A 21,007-nucleotide genomic window follows, 5' to 3' on the forward strand; every position below is an offset into this window, starting at 1 on the left:
AAGTTAAAGATAAAACCCACCCAATAAACCCTTAAAAAACCTAACACTAACCCCTGAAGATCCACTTACAGTTTTTGAAGACCGTACATCCATCCTCAACGAAGCGGCAAAAGTCCTCAGCAAAGCCGGCAGAAGTCTTCATCCAAGCGGGCCGAAGTCTTCATCCAGACGGCATATTCTATCTTCATCCATCTGGCGCGGAGCGGCTCCATCTTTAAGACATCCGGCGTGGAGCATCCTCTTCTGACGAAGGCCAACGAAGAATGAAGGTTCCTTTAAGGAACGTCATCCAAGATGGCGTCCCTTGAATTTCCAATTGGCTGATAGAAATCAGCCAATCGAAATTAAAGGTGAAAAAATTGCATCATCCAATAGGATTGAGCTTGCATTCTATTGGCTGATTGAAACAGCCAATAAGATTTTTTCACCTTTAATTCCGATTGGCTGATAGAATTCTATCAGCCAATTGGAATTCAAGGGAAGCCATCTTAGATGACGTCCCTTAAAGGAACCTTCATTCTTCGTTAACCGTCGTAAGAAGAGGATGCTCCGCACCGGATGTCTTGAAGATGGAGCCGCTCCACGCCGGATGGATGAAGATAGAAGATGCGTCTGGATGAAGACTTCTGCCGTCTTGGATGAAGACTTCGGCCGGCTTCGCTGAGGACTTCTGCCACTTCGTTGAGGTTGGATGTCCGGTCTTCAAAAACTGTAAGTGGATCTTCGGGGGTTAATGTTAGGTTTTTTTAAGGGTTTATTGGGTGGGTTTTATTTTTAGCTTAGGGTTTGGGCAGAAAAAGAGCTAAATGCCCTTTTAAGGGCAATGTCCATACAAATGCCCTTTTAAGGGCAATGGGGAGCTTAGGTTTTTTAGATAGGATTTTATTTGGGGGGTTTGTTGTGTGGGTGGTGGGTTTTACTGTTGGGGGTTGTTTGTACTTTTTTTTACAGGTAAAAGAGCTGATTTCTTTGGGGCAATGCCACGCAAAAGGCCCTTTTAAGGGCTATTGGCAGTTTAGTTTAGGCTAGGGTTTTTTTATTTTGGGGGGGGGCTTTTTTATTTTGATAGGACTATTAGATTAGGTGTAATTAGTTTAAATATTTGATAATTTCTTTTTTATTTTGTGTAATTTTTTTTGTAATTTTTGTATTTTTTTTTTGTAATTTAGTTAATTGTATTTAATTAATGTAATTGATTTAATTGTAGTGTAAGGTTAGGTGTTAGTGTAAGACAGGTTAGGTTTTATTTTACAGGTCAATTTGTATTTAGTTTAGCTAGGTAGTTAGTAAATAGTTAATAACTATTTACTAACTAGTCTACCTAGTTAAAATAAATACAAACTTAGCTGTGAAATAAAAATAAAACCTAAGATAGCTACAATGTTATAACTATTAGTTATATTGTAGCTAGCTTAGGGTTTATTTTATAGGTAAGTATTTCGTTTTAAATAGGAATTATTTAGTTAATGATAGTAATTTTTATTTAGATTTATTTTAATTATGTTAAAGTTAGTGGGTGTTAGGGTTAGACATAGGGTTAGGTTTAGGGGTTAATAACTTTAGTATAGTAGCGGCTATGTTAGGGACAGCAGATTAGGGGTTAATAACAGTAATGTAGGTTGCAGCGATGTTAGGGACAGCAGATTAGAGGTTAATAATATTTAACTAGTGTTTACAATGCGGGAGTGCGGTGGTTTAGGGGTTAATATGTTTATTCTCGTGGTGGCGATGTCAGGAGGGGCATATTAGGGGTTAATCATTTTATTTTAGTGTTTGCAATGCGGGAGGGCCTCGGTTTAGGGGTTATGGGTGTTAGTGTACTTTTTAGCACTTTAGTTATGAGTTTTATGTTACGGCTTTGTAACATAAAAGCCATAACTACTGACTTTCAGTTTACAGTATGGATCTTGACAGTATAGGCTGTACCGCTCACTTTTTGGCTGGACAGGCAAACTCGTAATACCGGCGCTGTGGAAGTCTTATTGAAAAAGGACTTTTTAAAAGCTGCGGTAGTTATATTGCGTTACGACCAAAAAAGTGTGCAGTACAGTTATACCTGCAAGACTCGTAATACCAGCGGTAGTGAAAAAGAGCCATAACGCTACTTTTTCACTCATACCGCAAAACTTGTAATCTAGGCTTGTGTTTCCTAATCTCAGCATCAATCTTTATCTTTAATACTAATTTCACATATACATACTTTCAAAGTATAATACACAATGTAACAAATGACACTTACAAGTTCTGATGAGTGATCAATGACAGAAATATCGAGCAATTTGATTTGTTAGTGATAGTTTATAATATGTATTTGAATCAGATTGGCTGATGTCATAAATCATGTGATTATGCATATTCTAATCAAAAGTCGTGGAAAAATTCACTAGTGTGTGGGTTATTTAGAAATTTGCGTCATAATTGGTGCGAAAAGTGTTGCATCAAATATGGCGCAAAATGGGACTTGTATTACATAGCTTAAACATGCTGCACATAGATTTTTCCAAAAAATAAAAAGTTATGTTGTGCATTTGTTTCATTTTTATCTCTATATCTATTAGTGCAACAAGTTTTGGGCAAAATTTTGCACCAAATATGTAAAAATAATATTGTCCCCTTGATTTGTAATGAGAGACAAAGTTGTAGCATACTCCATCAGTAGTAATGTATTTTTCATTTTTATCCCTATACTGTATCTAGTAGTGCACCAAATGTGGAGCAATAATATTGTTTGATTTAGAAAGGGTATACAATATTAATAAAGTTTCTAATTTACTTTTATTATGTAACATACTTCATTCTCTTGCAGCATTGAACATAAGCTTTCTGTGTTTTCAGACTCCCATTGAGTTCTATGGCTTTCACAACCTGAAGGGTGGCGGATTGAAAACCAGGTACGCTGAGTCGGAAATACGGGAGCGTAACTGTAGAAATTTTGATAACTTAGTGCAAGCTTCAAATAGTGTCGAATAGGAGAGCGAATGAACATGATTCCGCTCGAATTCCACAGGTTTATAACTCGCATCAATGTGCGTCAGATTGAGATTGCGGGTTTGTATGTTACGTAACAAATTTCAACATTTGCCGATGTTGACGCTTTGTTAACTACGGTGGATCAATCTCAAGACAATTACGACGTGTAATTCCAGCGTATTTTAAGTTGACGCTTTGATAAATATCCCCCTCAGAGTGAGAATTTTGTGTGTAATCCTGGAGGCAAGAAGAAGCCAGTGAAGGGATTGGCAGAGAGGTGCAGCAGACGTAGAGTGACATGTAAGGAAGATGAATCTGGCAGAGGCATTCATTATGGATTGTAAAGTAGCTATGTGGCAGCTAGGGAGACCAGAGATGATGGAGTTGGAGTAGTCGAGGCGGGAAAGGATGAGACAGTGGATTAAAATCTTAGTTGTGTCTTGTGTAAGGATATGTCTCATTTTAGTGATGTTTTAAGGTGGAAGTGGCAGACTTTAGCCAAGGACTGAATGTGAAGAGTGAAAGAATGATCTGAGTCAAGTGTGACCCCAAGACATCGGGCCTGTAAAGTTGGGGTAATGATGGAGTTATCAACAGTTATAGAGACATGGGGGGTGGAAATTTTGGAAGAAAGGTGGAAAACAAGGAGTTCCGCTTTGGAGAGATTTAGCTTGAGGTAGTGAGAGGACATCCAAGATGAGATATGAGAGAGACAGTTAGTGACACGGGTTAGCAAGGAAGGAGATAGTTCTGGTACAGAGAGGTAGATTTGGGTATCGTCAGCATACAAATGATAGTGAAATGAGTGGGACTTTATTAAGGAACCCAATGAGGACGTGTAGATTGAGAAGAGAAGGGGACCAAGGACAGAGCCTTGAGGTACCCCAACAGAAAGAGGTAACAGGGCAGAGGATGCCCCAGAGAAGGCTACACTAAAAGTATTGGTTAGACATATAGGAAGAGAACCAAGAGAGAGCTGTGTCGCAGATGCCGAAGGATTGGAGGATATGGAGCAAAAGAGGGTGGTTGACAGTATCAAAGGCTGCAGATAGATCAAGGAGGGTAAGTAGAGTGAAGTAGCCTTTGGATTTTGCTGTAAATAGGTAGTTGTCAACCTTAACAATTGCTGTCTCTGTTGATTGAAGCGGGCAAAATCCAGATTGCAGTGGATCAAGCTCTGTGCTTATATTGTCTAAATTAGCTGATAATTTGTGTTTTCTGGAGCCAAATCCAGCCCTGGAGACATAACCTAAAGCAGAAGATTAGCAGCCGTGACCTTGGGAGATATAACACCTTAGGACCACTCTACACTCAAGGAAGATAATATTTTGGCCTAGTGGATCCAGCTGAATCACGCCACTACTAGCGTGCGGACAACTGCGACCGGCACTAAATCCTTGCTGCATCTCGACACAGAGGGTCGAGGCTCCACTTTGGGGCTGAGAGCAGTGAGTTCCTAGAACTGCGGTTCATCTGAGAGAGACCAGCCCTAGTCTGACTACCCGACATGTGACACTAGAACACAGGTACGACTGACCCTATAGCCAGCTGAGACTCACCCATGAAGGACGTGGTACACACATAGTTATAGCGCACTAACCTGGGACCAGGTTCAAATGAGCCAGACCGAAGAATATACCTAAATCGCAGAGTAGGCCAGAAAATGTTTTTCAGAGGCGCGAAAAGCCGCAATCTTTGCTCCTTGTACTCTGGAGCAACAGGCCCATACATAGAATCAGGCTAACCAGCACTGCTCTGAAAGAAAAATAAAACACTGACTCGGGACTGGATCCCTTAAACTCCGACAGATAAGCCCATCACCAAAAGTCTACACTTGGACCTAGTTCCACAGGGCCCATAACATTGGCAAGTCTGTTTGCCAGCCTGGGAAAAAAAAAGAACTCTTGATATAAAGTCACATCTGAACCAACGGTTATATTAAGCTAAACCTGACATATCACTCTTTTGAATTGTTATAACAAGTATAAAGGATCTACAAGCACATCCCATATCATCCTAGATAGCACATTAGATTACTGAACTGTTAACCACTGGACTGTTACTAGAGTTTGTTCTTGATGTCTGCTTTCTCTCACCCCTACCAAGCTACACACTTATACTCTGTGAGGAAGTGGGCTCAACTCATGCAGAAAATAAGAAATTTTCAATTCTGCACCAATGTACTAAGGGACAATAATATCAAATACCATTGAGGCTTTCCAGTGAGACTCATTATAACTAAAGATGGCCAGCAGTATGTTTCCTCAAATGTCCAGCAGGCCAGAGAGCTGCTACAGAGATGGGAACTCCTGTTAGAAACTACCCCTGACCCTGAAGACGTTCCTAAAACCCAGCAGCTACACACCAATGCAGGAGAATGGCAGCCACTGCCCAGAGAGTACCTCACAACAAGAACAGGCAGAACTCAGCCATTCCTGATTCTTTCTCCACTTAATGAGCCCAGATTCTTCTTCCCTTTTGTTTTTTCTTCACTTTTATGAATGGAAACTGTCCATGAAGTAAGAATTAATCACAATATATTCTTTGTATTGATTTTTTAAGGACCACCCCACTCTCCTGCCCAACATGTGACCGAATGTTTCCTCCTCTGCCTAGTTGGAAACTGTCATCCTGACACTCTACAGCTGATAGCCACCTCCCCTTTACTATAAGGATTATCCCTTTCACCTGCCCAGCTGGTCTGTCACCTAAGGGCAGCATGTGAGGAGACCTACTCATGATGTCATGTGAGATTGAGTGAAATTATATCTTTTGTGTTACTTAATTAAGGTTAATATGTACATAGACTCAACAACTGTTTTATATATGTTACGCTTTACAAATGTTAAATATTCTCCTCACACGTCAACTTCCACAATTAATGGATCAGCCCTTAGCTGGCAACACACCCTATGTGTGTACACAGGTATGCTGTCTCAATGTATAGAAATAGAGCCCCTATCAGGGAGCATATCGAAAGCCTTGTAGATACACATTGACTAGGAATGAATGCATAAGAAATAGTGGAATATTAGGGCAGCCTAAGCCCAAACTATCTTTATAATGATAGACACCTAAGCCCCTTTTTAGCACTAACTCTCTCTACCGAATTGTAGCTATTCCACTGACCATTGATATTACCACTAAAATCCCAGTTTTTTAGGCCCTTAAAAGAGACAGCTGTCCCTAGATGTGATTATTGCACACTTGATCCACTAACCATTTAAATATCCGAGTAGTAGTCATACGAGGTAGCCACTGAAGATATTAATTTGATAAGTTCATTATTTTATTTGTGTTATTAAATGTTGGTGTTATTTAATGTTAATGTTTTTGAGTACAATTATATAATTCTTGTTACTTAATTGAGGTTGATATGTTCAAAGACTCAACAACTGTTTTATATATGTTACACTTTACAAAAGTTAAATATTCTGCTCACACATCAACTTCCACAATTTAGGGATCAGCCCTTTGATGGCAACACACCCTACGTGTGTACACAGATATGCTGTCTCAATATATAGCAATAGAGCCCCTATCAGGGCGCATATAGAAAGCCTTGTAGATACACATATACTAGGAATGAGTGCATAAGGCATAGAGGAAAATTAGGACAGCCTATGCCCAAACTATCTTTATAATGATTGACACCTAAGCCCCTTTTTAGCACTAACTCTCTCTACTGAATTGTAGCTATTCCACTGACCATTGATATTACAACTAAAATCCACAATTGTTAGGCCCTTAAAAGAGGCAGCAGTCCCTAGATATGATTATTGGACACTTGATCCATTAACCATTTAACTATCTGAGTAGTAGTCATACGAGGAAGCCACTGAAGATATTAATTTAATAAGTTAGTCAGTTTATTTGTGTTATTTAATGTTGGTGTTATTTAATGTTGATGTTTTATAAATGCAAGCTCTCAAGCTGGGGAGTTATGATTGACTGTTCCTCTCATGCTTCAGGTCCCGCTATATACAAAACTAGACCTTAGACTACGATACAAGACACAGACCCTTATAATAATAAAACCCCTGAGGTGTCGCACTTATTGCCATAACTAATCCATTCAACGTAGAAGTGATATCCTGACTAAACCAGCACCCACACGTTTTAACTGTTCCTTCACATACACGACCACTCCAATACATAAGACTGATGAGGCGAAGGCCCCTTATGCTACTCCCCCCCCCCCCCAACACACACACGCATTCAGTTGTGTCCTTTGGGACTGTTATCCTAGAGGACACTCATTAAGAAAGTGATAAATACAAACTTTCTTGATCTCTATCTGGATCCACATTTGATAGTATAGTAATTATATATGGTACATTTATTAGGTGGAGTTATTTAACAACCATACGGCTAGATTACGAGTTTTGCGTTAGAGGCTATGCGGTGCTAACAAGCAGTTTTGTCTCACCGCTCACTTACATACAGCGCTGGTATTATGAGTTTTCAGAAACCCGTCGTTAAAAGGCAAGAAGTGAGCGTTGAGCAAAATTTTGCTCATTACCGTACTCCAATACCAGCGCTGCTTAAGTCAGCGGTGAGCTGGTGTAATGTGGTCGTGCACGATTTCCCCATAGGAATCAACGGGGAGAGCCGGGTTGAAAAAAAGTCTAACACCTGCCAAAAAGCAGCGTAAAGCTCCATAACGCAGCCCCATTAATTCCTATGGGGAAATAAAAGTTATGTTTACACCTAACACCCAAACATGAACCCCGAGTCTAGACACCCCTAATCTTACACTTATTAACCCCTAATCTGCTGCCCCCGACATCGCAGACACCTACATTATATTATTAACCCCTAATCTGCCGCTCCGGACACCGCCGCTACCTACATTATAGTTATGAACCCCTAATCTGCTGCCCCCAACATCGCCAACACCTATATTCTATTTATTAACCCCTAATCTGCCACCCCCAATGTCGTTGCAACCTACCTACATTTATTAAACCCTAATCTGCCGCCCCCAACGTCGCCGCCACTATATTAAAGTTATTAACCCCTAAATCTAAGTCTAACCCTAAACCTAACACCCACTAATTTAAATATAATTTAAATAAATCTAAATAAAATTACTATCATTAACTACATTATTCCTATTTAAAACTAAATACCTACCTATAAAATAAACCCTAAGCTAGCTACAATATAACTAATAATTACATTGTAGCTATCTTAGGGTTTATTTTTATTTTACAGGCAAGTTTGTATTTATTTTAACTAGGTAGAATAGTTATTAAATAGTTATTAACTATTTAATAACTACCTAGCTAAAATAAAGACAAATTTACCTGTAAAATAAAACCTAACCTAAGTTACACTAACACCTAACACTACACTATAATTAAATAAATAAATTAACTAAATTAAATACAATTACATAAATTAAATTAAATTATTTAATGTACAAAAAAAACCAAACACTAAATTACAGAAAATAATAAACAAATTACAGATATTTAAACTAATTACACCTAATCTAATAGCCGTATTAAAATAAAAGAATCCCCCCAAAATAAAAAAACTCTAGCCTAAACTAAACTACAAATAGCCCTTAAAAGGGCCTTTTGCGGGGCATTTCCCCAAAGTAATCAGCTCTTTTACCTGTAAAAAAAATACAAACAACCCCCCAACAGTAAAACCCACCACCCACACAACCAACCCCCCAAATAAAATACTATCTAAAAAAACCTAAGCTCCCCATTTCCCTGAAAAGGGCATTTGGATGGGCATTGCCCTTAAAAGGGCAGTTAGCTCTTTTGCCGCCCAAAGCCTAACCTAAAAATAAAACCCACCCAATACACCCTTAAAAAACCTAACACTAACCCCCTGAAGATCGACTTACCGGGAGACGTCTTCATTTAAGCCTGGCCGAAGTCCTCAACAAAGCCGGGAGAAGTCTTCATCCAAGCCGGGCAGAAGTGGTCCTCCAGATGGGCAGAAGTCTTCATCCAGACGGCATTTTCTATCTTCATCCATCCGGAACGGAGCAGGTCCATCTTCAAGACATCCAACGCGGAGCATCCTCTTCTGCCGACGACTAAAGCTGAATGAAGGTACCTTTAAGTGACGTCATCCAAGATGGCGTCTCTTAGATTCTATCAGCCAATCGGAAATAAGGTAGAAAAAATCCTATTGGCTGATGCAATCAGCCAATAGGATTGAAGTTCAATCCTATTGGCTGATGCAATCAGCCAATAGGATTGAGCTCGCATTCTATTAGCTGATTGGAACATTGGTGATTGGATTTTTTCTACCTTAATACCGATTGGCTGATAGAATTCTATCAGCCAATCGGAATCTAAGGGACGCCATCTTGGATGACATCCCTTAAAGGTACCTTCATTCATCTTCAGTCGTCGGCAGAAGAGGATGCTCGGCTTCGGATGTCTTGAAGATGGACCCGCTCCGCGCCGGATGGATGAAGATACAAGATGCCGTCTGGATGAAGACGTCTGCCCGTCTGGAGGACCACTTCTGCCTGGCTTGGATGAAGACTTCTCCCGGCTTGGATGAAGACTTCTCCCGGTAAGTCGATCTTCAGGGGGTTAGTGTTAGGTTTTTTGAAGGGTGTATTGGGTGGGTTTTATTTTTAGGTTAGGGTTTGGGCGGCAAAAGAGCTAACTGCCCCTTTAAGGGCAATGCCCATGCAAATGCCCTTTTCAGGGCAATGGGGAGCTTAGCATTGTTTAGATAGTATTTTATTTGGGGGGTTGGTTGTGTGGGTGGTGGGTTTTACTGTTGTTTGGTTTTTTTTCACAGGTAAAAGAGCTGATTACTTTGGGGCAATGACCCACAAAAGGCCCTTTTAAGGGCTATTGGTAGTTTAGGCAAGTGTTTTTTTTATTTTGGGGGGGGACTTTTTTATTTTAATAGGGCTATTAGATTAGGTGTAATTAGTTTAAATATCTGTAATTTGTTTATTATTTTCGGTAATTTAGTGGGTTTTTTTGTACTTTAGATAATTAAATTTAAGTAATTGCATTTAATTTAGTTAATTTATTTAATTATAGTGTAGTGTTAGGTTTTATTTTACAGGTAAATTTGTCTTTATTTTAGCTAGGTAGTTATTAAATAGTTAATAACTATTTAATAACTATTCTGCCTAGTTAAAATATATACAAACTTGCCTGTAAAATAAAAATAAACCCTAAGCTAGCTACAATGTAACTATTAGTTATATTGTAGCTAGTTTAGGGTTTATTTTATAGGTAAGTATTTAGTTTTAAATAGCAATAATGTAGTTAATGATAGTAATTTTATTTAGATTTATTTAAATTATATTTAAGTTAGTGGGTTTTAGGTTTTGGGTTGGACTTAGGTTTAGGGGTTAATAACTTTAATATAGTGGCGGCGACGTTGGGGGCGGGAGATTAGGGGTTAATAAATGTAGTTAGGTGGCGGCGATGTTAGGGACAGCAGATTAGGGGTTAATACTATTTAACTAATGTTTGCGAGGCGGGAGTGAGGCGGTTTAGCGGTTAATATGTTTATTATAGTGGCGGCGACGTTGGGGGCGGCAGATTAGGGGTAAATAAGTGTAGGTAGGTGGCGGCGACATTGGGGATGGCAGATTAGGGGTTAATAAATATAATGTAGGTGTCGGCAATGTTGGGGGCAGCAGATTAGGGGTTAATACATATAATGTAGGTGGCGGCGGTATCCGGAGCGACAGATTAGGGGTTAAAACATTTATTATAGTGTTTGTGATGCGGGAGGGCCTCGGTTTAGGGGTTAATAGGTAGTTTATGGGTGTTAGTGTACTTTTTAGCACTTTAGTTATGAGTTTTATGTTACGGCATTGTACCATAAAACTCTTAACTACTGACTTTTAAATGCGTCAGGACTCTTGGCGGGGTAGGGTGTACCGCTCACTTTTTGGCCTCCCAGGACAGACTCGTAATACCGGCGCTATGGAACTCCCATAGAAAAAAAGACTTTACGAAGTTTACGTAAGTCGTTTTGCGGTAAGGCCAAAGAAGTGTGCGGTACCCCTAAACCTTCAAGACTCGTAATACCAGCGGGTGTAAAAAAGCAGCGTTAGGACCTCTTAATGCTGCTTTTTTGCCCTAACACACAACTCGTAATCTAGCCGATAGTCTTTTAACTTAACGCAGCATCACCTTCCCATCCTATCCTCCATCTCTTCCTTCCAGTCTCCTCCCTCCACCTACCCCTTTCCCTACTAGGAAGTTGAATTATACGGTACAGTCCTGAACACCAACAATGACTCCACTTAAAATAGCTTCTTTAAATACCCAGGGATTAATTTCCCCTACCAAGCGTAGTCTTTTGCTCCACTATCTAAGACATCACAAAATCCACCTTGCCTGCTTACAGGAGACCCACTGGCAAGTGGACTCCAGATTCCTGCAAGCTCCTTACTCAGAGAAAAAGTGGGGGGTTGGGATATTGGTACACAGAAAGAGACCCGGAGGGCAGGTACTTCATTGTGATATGCAAACTTAATGATATCCTCTGTACTCTTGTCTCCATATATGCTCCCAATACCAGGCAGATCCCCTTTCTCCGCTCCCTACTAGGCAGAGTAGAAAAAGTTAAAGAGGACATTTAGTTTTGGGTAGTGATCTTAACATGGTTTGGGACCCCAATTTGGATAAAAAGACCCTGAAGGTCGCCTATGTGACCACAATGTAACCTTTATGTCTGGTGCTTTCTCTAAACTAATATACCAATATAATCTCTACGATATTTGGAGATGCCACTCCCCGAATGAGATTACATAATTCATACTCACGCATAGATTTCCTGTTTTGTGATTCCTAGTCCCTTGATTCCTTTCATTCTCCACGTATTAGTGCCTGCCCATGCTCGGATCATGACCTAGTCTGCACAGAATTTTCTTTACTCAATCTCCCTGGTAGCCACCCAACCTGGAGACTTCCCAAACAATGCCTTACAGAGGGGGAAATGCCAGAGATTTCCAAAACCATTCAGGAATTCTTTCAAATAAATGACACGGGAGACACAACCCTAGAGGTGGTCTGGGCAACTTTCAAAGCTTATATGAGAGGCTATTTCATTTTGAAATCGGCCCACGCTAGACAGTCACTTAAATTCCCCCTGACCAAGCTGTACTCCAACCTCAGACTCCTGGAATTATCTAACAAAAACAACACAACCAACCAAACAGCCCAGCAAGTAGGTATAATTAGGGAAGAAATAAACAGAAGAGAGGGTATGCAAGTGAAATCTAACTTGCGCAAGCTCCAGCAACTATTTAACCATAATGGCAATAGGGCTGACAGACTATTAGCAGCTAAACTTAGACACAGGACTCAACAACGAAATATTCCAGCTATCAAAACAAGCTTGGGCACTCCCCCAAAGATATAGGTGAAGCGTTTGCAACCTACTATAGAAATCTTTACAACCTACGTGACTCCAACAAGACACACCTATCCGACCCCTCCACAATGCAACGGTTCCTGGAAGACCTAGACTTACCACAACTCTCTGACAGCTCAGTAATCAACTTAGAACGTCCCTTTTCCCCTGAAGAACTCAAATTAGCTGTAGAATCCCTCAAGAGCCATAAGGCCCCTTGTCCTGATGGCTTCCCACCTATCTTTTATAAAACCTTCATCCACGAGCTCCTCCCAACCCTGCTAGGCCTATTTAGCGAGGTAGCTGAGAAAGGTAAATTCATGAGTGAGTTTCTAGATGCTAGTATCCTTACTATCCATAAGGAAGGGAAAGATTTGAATAAATGCGAAAGTTATATGCTAATCTCTCTCATAAATGTTAACGTGAAACTCTACACCAAACTCCAAGCAAATAGACTAGCCACTCATATCCCGACAATACTTCATCTAGATCAGGTGGGATTCCTCATGGTCTGGCAAGGACCTGACAACACACTCAGGCTACTTAATATATTTGTGGAGGCAACAGATATGGAGCTTCCCTCTCCCTAGATGCCGAGAAGGCTTTTGACAGGGTGAGGTGGCAATATATGTTTCTGACCCTTCTAGCCTTTGGTTTGCCCTCATCCCTGTGTACTGCCATACAAGCCTTATATGAAGCCACAACAGCTTTAGTACGGGGATTAGTTTTTGTTCTTCTAAAATCCCAATCTCGAATGGAACCAGGCAAGGCTGTCCTTTATCTCTGATCCTGTTTATCCTATGTATTGAGCCACTAGCCGCTGCCATCAGAAAAAATAGAGACATACATGGTCTAATTCTTCATGACACAGAACAGAAACTAGCCCTTTTTGCTGATAACCTGACAGTATTCCTTACAGATCCTTTCACGTCCCTTCCATGTCGGATGTCACTACTTGAACAATTTGGTACCCTCTCTCTCTACAAAGTCAATATTGCAAAGACTGAGGCATACTCCATAGGTATTTTCCCTAGAGAGCAGAAACAACCCCAGAAACACTTCTCTTTTAAATGGTCAACTAGGGGCATTAAGCACTTAGGGGTCTTTCTATCACATGATAAAACCATCACTCTTAATGATAATTACCAACCACTACTTAAATCCATTAGCTTTCTCTTGGGCACTTATGAATATGACAAGGTCTCCTGGTTGGGTAGAGTGGCAGTGATTAAAATGATGGTTCTTCCCAAACTGATCTATCTTTTTAGATGTATACCAATTTTAGTTCCAATGTCCACAATACGTAAATTCCAGATGATGTTTAACACCTACATTTGGAATGACAAAAGACCCAGAATAGCAGCCCACATCCTCCAAGATCCACTGAACAAGGGGGCATAGGACTCCCAAACATAACACTGTACCACAATGCAGCCATGATCTCTCATGTTTCAGCTTGGCTTGGTAATCTTCCCCCCATCTAGGTGGCAAGATTTGGAGCAGGCATCCCTACCAGCATACGTGGAACTAGAGGATCTGCTTTGGATCCCACCACACTGGTCTGACAAACCACTTATCTCCAACTCCTTAATTAAAGGATGCCAAGATATATGGTTTAAACTTAGATCTTAGACATAGCCCATCAATCGCGCCCCACCCTTCTTCGACCCATTCTATATCAAGTCTACTAAAAGGCCTCCCGAATACCCACAATTTCAGCTGGAAACACACTTCCTTACGACAAGCTGCAAACTTTTATGCAAATGGTAGACTCCTTAGCCTAACAGAATTGCATACCCAGCTTGAGATCCTACCTAAGCTGTCCTTTGACTTACTTAGACTGAGGTCCATGATGAAGGCATGGGGCTTTCTTGGAGATAGCCCTAGGAGCCCAACTACATGGGAGACCAGATGGACAACTGGACTCCAGCTGTTCAAACCACTGTCATTCCACTATAAAAGCCTAATACAAGACACCTTAACTATGTAAACCACAAATATATTGGACTGGGAATAGGAATGGAGGCAAGAGTACACCCTTAAACAATGGGCCCAAGCAATAACAATGACTAAAAATACCATACATTGTGTCACAATGTATGAACTTTATTACGAACTTCTAACTAGATGGCATCTAGTACCCCCTAAATTGCAGAAACTCTATCTAGACCATTCCCCACTCTGTTGGAGAAGCTGGGGCGATCAGGGAACCCCACTACACATATGGTGGACCTGCCCATTTCTGAGAGCTTTCTGGGACAAAACTAAGAAATTATGCACTGATCTGGAACTTCCCTCCCCTATCACAGGCAAGTATAGCTCTCCTACATCTTGACATTACCATTTTACCCAAATACAAACAGGCCTTATTAATCTACATTCTGTTCTCCACAAAACTTATGATAGCAAGAAACTGGAAAAATGTGATTCCTCCAAAATGGTAGGGGGTGGTGGATAACTTAAATGTCCTCAAAGCAATGGAAGAAAGAGTTTTCAGATCTAAAAATCAAATAAACATGGATTGCCTAATATGGTTACCCTGGGAGACATACCAAAGACCCCACCCACAACCAACCACCTTCTAACTTTCTACCCTCCCCCCTACTCCCAATTCTGTATCTTACCACCTAACCTGCTAGAGACACAACATGAAATACTACACTCATTCTGTCTATTAAGATGTACTGGTTATATAGATATCTAGATAGAGATTAGGCCAATGTAGGCCTAAATTGTGAATAGTAAATATACTTTACAATCTACATGTTATACTAAAAAGGAAACTTCAAGGTAATTGTAATTTTGTTTGTGAGAACTTCTGTACCTACTGAACTCATGATTTGTATGTATTCTATAAACAGTCTGTACAAATATTGTCTCAATCTCAATAAAAAAAATTGTTATTAAAAAAAACACACACATAAATGTCCAATTTGTCTTTTATATTCAAAGTGTGCCACAGTGCAGTAGAGGCAAACAATATAGTGCAGAGATTTCATGTTACAAGGGGCCTAATATACAAAAGCTTGCCGGCATGGAGTGAAATCATGCAAAGTCTTTGGGATTTTTTTAAGACCTTATATAGTAATGTAGGTCTCTCCCCTTCACCTCAACAACCCTGGATACTGAGATAAATAACTTTGAAATTAAAATATGTGTTTGTAAAAAAAATTTAGGGGCCTCTCCATACTGCCGAGATGTCTTAGATCATCTCGCCTGAGCGGAGAGCTTTTTGAATATCAGGCATAAAGACAGAAACTTCTCTCTCATACTATACAGATAGTGCACATGAAAATGATGACGTACCATTAACCATAAAATAGCTAAACACAAATGGCCTTGTCAATAAAGCATCTATGACACAGTTTTAACTAAATTTCAAGATAAATGGAGAGCGTATATTAGAAAAACACTTCTTATATTATAGAATAGAGCAAGACTTGTCACTCAGGAAAAATGTTCTCCACAGATTCTTATATGAATCTTACGAAACTGACAGCAAAGAGACAATATCCTCTTAGGCTTGTAAATAGCAGAAACATCGAACACAATAGGGGTTAGTTATTCAAACTTTGAGATTCATGTCTTAAATAGCACTTTTCTTACAGAACTAGAGGTGTAGTCTGTCGAAGAACTAATGGAAGTGGAGGGCCCTCTACTGGGCCTGTAGCAAAATTAAGGGATAACTGAGTTGAAGTCTGGAAGGTACTAGATGTTACATTGTTGCAAGTAGGGGGGCGGGTGTTTCTGCTTACCTTTATAGGTCCTGACTGCAGTGAATCCAGCCCTCTTTTGTTCCTGGTTCCAGGCTTCAAGGAAGAAATTTTTCTGTAGAGATGGAGCGTGCCCAGAGAAAGTCTGTGCCGCCAAAGCGCTACAGGGAAGTTGTGAAGGAGGTTCCAGGCATGAGGGGAGCTGCAAGAGAGAGCGGATCAGCATCAGAGGATGTGGTACCCCTCTCCCCTGTTCACAAAAGCAAGTCAGCCCCCAGGGCCCAGGGCAGGCCTAACACGAGGGGGGAGATGGGAGCCAGGGCCACTGCTGTGGGCTCTGGATCACAGTGCCCTCCCTCAGTCCCTCATCCCATCCAAATCGCCTCCCCTGTTATTACGGTGCCCCCGGCCCCTGAGCTGGACGATGGGCCTGGGCCTTCCTCCAGCCGGAGGGCTATGGGGCCTGTATTGCATACCCCTCCCAGGGGTCCCGTGGTACAAGCGGCTGTCTCCCCATCCCTTTACCCCCATCTAGATGATCCGGATACGCCTGCCGGTCCCCCTCCGGTGGAACATGCGCTAGCGGGCCAAGCTGCTGCCGTGCAGGCGTCATGGCAGCAGCTTACGGCACTGCCGCCTGAGGCCTTAGCTTCGGTCCTCACACTGGCCCAGGCGCTTGCGGGGAACTTGTCCCCGGGAGGCTTGGGCGGTGGAGCAGCGGTGCAGGCCGGAGTGCAGGGCACCCACGTGGTCAGGGCTCTCCATGAGCCCGGGCGTGCGTCGGGCCGTAGCCCCGCCCCTTCCGGCGTCGCGTCACGCGCATCCTCCCTGAGTGACGTCTCAGACAGGGAGGAGCGCGGGCGCTGCAGTGAACGCAGCGTAGGAGCCAGGAGCAGGTCACCGCACGGAGCACACACTAGTGAGTTGGGGAGGCTCCGTGCGGGTGAAGGGGCAACTGGGGCGCGCGCGAGAGGGAGCTTTGGGGGTATGTGTGGCAAGTCACTGGGTAAATCGCCTGGAGGTAGGAGAGCTACTGCGTTAAGACAAAGGGGGAGAAGTGTTATTTCCGGTCGTGCTGCGCAGTCAAGATTGCTTACAGGGGTCCACAGGGGGATAACTGTGGCTAGGCAGGGGGATTCACCTGGTGATACTGAATATTTGGATGTGGCAGGCACAGCTTCAGGGGGACACGTTGTCAGGGATAGTAATAGGCAGGTGTCTTCAGGCATAAGGCGGGCGGCTGCCAGTGAGAGTGTGAGTGGGCCACAGGGCCATATTGCCAGTGGTACTGAGGAGATCATCAGGAGGGCGGTTGCTGCTGCGCTTGGTTTCTGTCTGTCTGGGGAACAGGGTGGGAACCCCCCAGGGGCCCAGTCATCCACGCGGAGTACTCCCCAAAATGTCTTGTTTTCACAGGGTTTCCAGATGGATCCGGCGGTTCCAGCTATGGCAGCTACGCCACGGCAAGGGACGGTACCGCTTACTGCTTCATCACCAGCTACCACAGAGGAAAGACATCAGCAGGCGCCTGCAGGAGCTGCGCCACCACTGGCCCCCAGCGGTGAGTTTCTATTACACACATCTGCACATGTAGAGCTGGGTTCATCCTCTAGTGAGTCGGGATCTGAGAGTGAGGGTGATTTGGGCTTAGTTGCAAAGGGCCAGAAGGAGATGTTTAAGATGATAAAAAAGCTGGTTGCTGCGCAGGTGAAAGGGAAAGTCCCTAGAGCTCAGAGTAGTCACATAGTTCCGTTAGCGCAGGACCCCCCCCTGGGGTTCCCGGGCATGGGAGCGCCCCCGGTGTCTAGGAAAGTGGCGTCTCATGGGGACACATACCCGTGTTTGGTGCACTCCCTATATGGTCACCTAAAATCTAAGGTGGTCAAAAAAATTCAAGATGGGCGTTATGTCAACATTTTTGAATTGTCCCCCAAGTCTTGTAGGGCCAGAGAAAAGTGCGGCGGATGGCACAGGACCAAAGAAGGTCCAGAGGCCAGAGACGTTCGAGGAGTGGCATCGTTGCTTTAGGGTACTGGCCACGTGTTATGTAGATAAGTGGCCCTCACAGGGGCATAACTTATTTAAATACGAAGATACCATTGACGATATACGGGCTAGGTTTAAGGAAGGTGCGTGGCGGGAGTACGACATGGCCTTCCGCAGGAAAATGGTGGGTAACCCCCTCCTGCACTTTGGTACTAAGGATATTGACCTTTGGTCAAAGCTGGGGTTGGAAGGGGGTGCGGGCAGCACCCCTCCCCCTAGGCAAGGGGCTAATAGAGTGGCCCAGCGGCAGAAGCGGCGTGGCAGAGAATGCTGGAAATTCCAGGATAAACAATGTGACAGAGGGGCTAGTTTTTCCTTTCGTCACATCTGCAAATTCTGTGGCGGACCCCATTCAGGGACGGATTGCAGCAAGCGGAAGGAATCCGGCAGTGACAAGCCGGCATCCAGAGGGGTCCCTGGGTACAAGGGCCCCAACCCCACTTAGATTAACAGCCATGGAGCCTTGGCTGGCTCATTACCCGGACCAAGAAGCTGCTCAGCTGCTTCGGTCTGGGTTGCGGGAGGGATTTAGGATCCCGGTGGTGGGTGATGTTGCGGGTTCAGTGGTTCACAGGAACCTTAAGTCGGCTTACGAATTCCCGGAAGTAGTGCGGGAAAAACTGAATAAAGAGCTGGCTTTGGGAAGGGTAGCGGGCCCATTCAAGGCCCGGCCACTTCCCGACTTAGTAGTGTCCCCTTTGGGGGTAGTCCCTAAGAAGGACACGGGAAAGTTTCGGCTTATTCACCACTTGTCGTTCCCAAAAGGGGGTCGGTGAATGATGCCATCGACCCGGACATGAGCTCGGTCCACTACCAGTCATTTGACGATGCTCTGGGGATCGTCAGGGGTAAGGGAGCTGGGGCTTTAATGGCGAAACTGGACATTGAGTCAGCTTTTCGTCTGCTGCCCCTTCACCCGTCAGCATTCAGGCTTATGGGTATGAAGGCGGATGGCGCTTTCTATGTGGACAAATGTCTTCCCATGGGATGCTCGCTATCATGCGCCTTGTTCGAGTGTTTTAGTTCCTTTCTACACTGGGTGGTGCAGAGGGCATCTGGGGGTGGGGCCGTGGCCCACTACCTGGACGACTTCCTGCTGGTAGGTAAGGCGGATTCGGACGAATGCTCACGCATGATGGTTATCATGCAAGACATGATGGGTAGATTTGGGGTGCCTCTGGCAGAGGATAAGACACAGGGTCCCTGCCCGTGCCTTACTTTCCTTGGTATCGAAATAGATACTGAGGCGGCGGTTTGCAGGTTGCCACAGGACAAAGTCGACCGCCTGTTGCAGGTGGTTTTGTATGTGCGCAGTGCGGAATCGATTGCACTTAAGGAACTGCAGTCCTTGTTGGGTCTCCTTAATTTCGCGGGCAGGGCTATACCCATGGGAAGGGTATTCAACCGGAGGCTGGAGAGTCAGCTGCAAGGCCCGAAGGGACGCGGTTCCCGGGTTAGGGTGTCCGCGGAGATGAGAGAAGATCTCGGGGTATGGGAGGAATTTCTGATGAAATTTAATGGTGTCTGCATTTGGCAGGAGGGCCCTATGTCCAATCAATCGCTTCATCTATTTACTGATGCGGCGGGTGGCTTTGGGTATGGGGCTTATTTCAACGGCGAATGGAGCGCGGCTCCTTGGCCTGTGAATTGGGTTTCCGCTGGTTTGACCAGAAACCTAACGTTGCTGGAAATTTTCCCAATCATTGTGGCGGTCGAACTCTGGGGCCAGAGGCTGGCCAACCGGGCGGTGATTTTCTGGTCGGACAACATGAGCGTTGTCTTTGCCATAAACTGGCTATCTGCTTCTTCCCCCAGGGTGGTTACATACTTACGACACCTGGTGTTGCGTTGTTTGCAGTTGAATGTGCGTTTCACAGCGCGACATGCGCCGGGCGTTAGAAACATCGTAGCAGATGCTCTGTCCAGGTTTCAATGGGATCAGTTTAGGAGGGTGGCGCCAGGGGCCGTGAGGACCGGTCTAAATTGCCCTCCTTTTCTTTGGCAGATGGCGGGGGTTGGGAAAGTGTCCTCCCCCTGATAAGGGCATCCTTGGCTCCCAAGACGTGGTGTGCATATGAGAAGCACTGGAGATTGTGGGTCTGCTTCGCCAGCAAACAAGGGTTTACTGTAATGGCGGCTACACAGGTACAGGTGTTTGACTGGCTTGCGGGGTTACATAGTCAGGGAGTATCTAGGCTGTCAGTTCAGAGTAGGCTTACGGCCATGGCGTTCTTCAATAGGGAGTTCGGTTTTGCGGATTTTTCCCGGTCATTTCTAGTGAAACAGGTAATGAAGGGTTGGGGGCAGATGTCCCCACGTGGAAAAGACCGCAGAGAACCAATTACACCTCTAAGATTGCGCGAACTGGTGGGTACACTGCAGTCAGTGTACTCATCCTTGTTCGAGGCGGCACTGTTTAGGGCAGCCTTCTCGTTTGCCCTGGCTGGGGCATTGAGGGTCGGCGAACTTGTGGCTGCATCAAAGAGGGATACGTATGGTGGGATACAATGGGAGCATGTGCGCCCATCAGATGATGGGCTGCTGCTTCTAGTGCCTAGGTCCAAGACGGATCCGGAAGGCAAGGGAGCTTGGCTAGTGCTAGGAAAACACGAATTCCCTGAATGTTGCCCGGTTAGGAGTTTCAACGATTATTGCCAGCTTAGACCACAGGGTTTTCGTCAGTTATTCATCCATGAGGATGGGTCCGCGTTATCGTTGTTTCAATTCAAAAGGGTCCTGGCGAAGGCTGCGGCCGCTGCCGGCCTGGATCCGTTGAAAATTGCGTCTCATTCCTTTAGGATTGGGGCTGCCACTACCGCAGCGACCAGTGGTGTTTCTGAATCAGACATTAAGAAATTGGGGCGTTGGAAGTCAGGTCGTTTTAAAGCATATATACGCCCTTTGGGGGGCGA

This window comes from Bombina bombina, chromosome 3, assembly GCF_027579735.1.
Source record: "Bombina bombina isolate aBomBom1 chromosome 3, aBomBom1.pri, whole genome shotgun sequence".
NCBI lineage: Eukaryota > Metazoa > Chordata > Amphibia > Anura > Bombinatoridae > Bombina > Bombina bombina.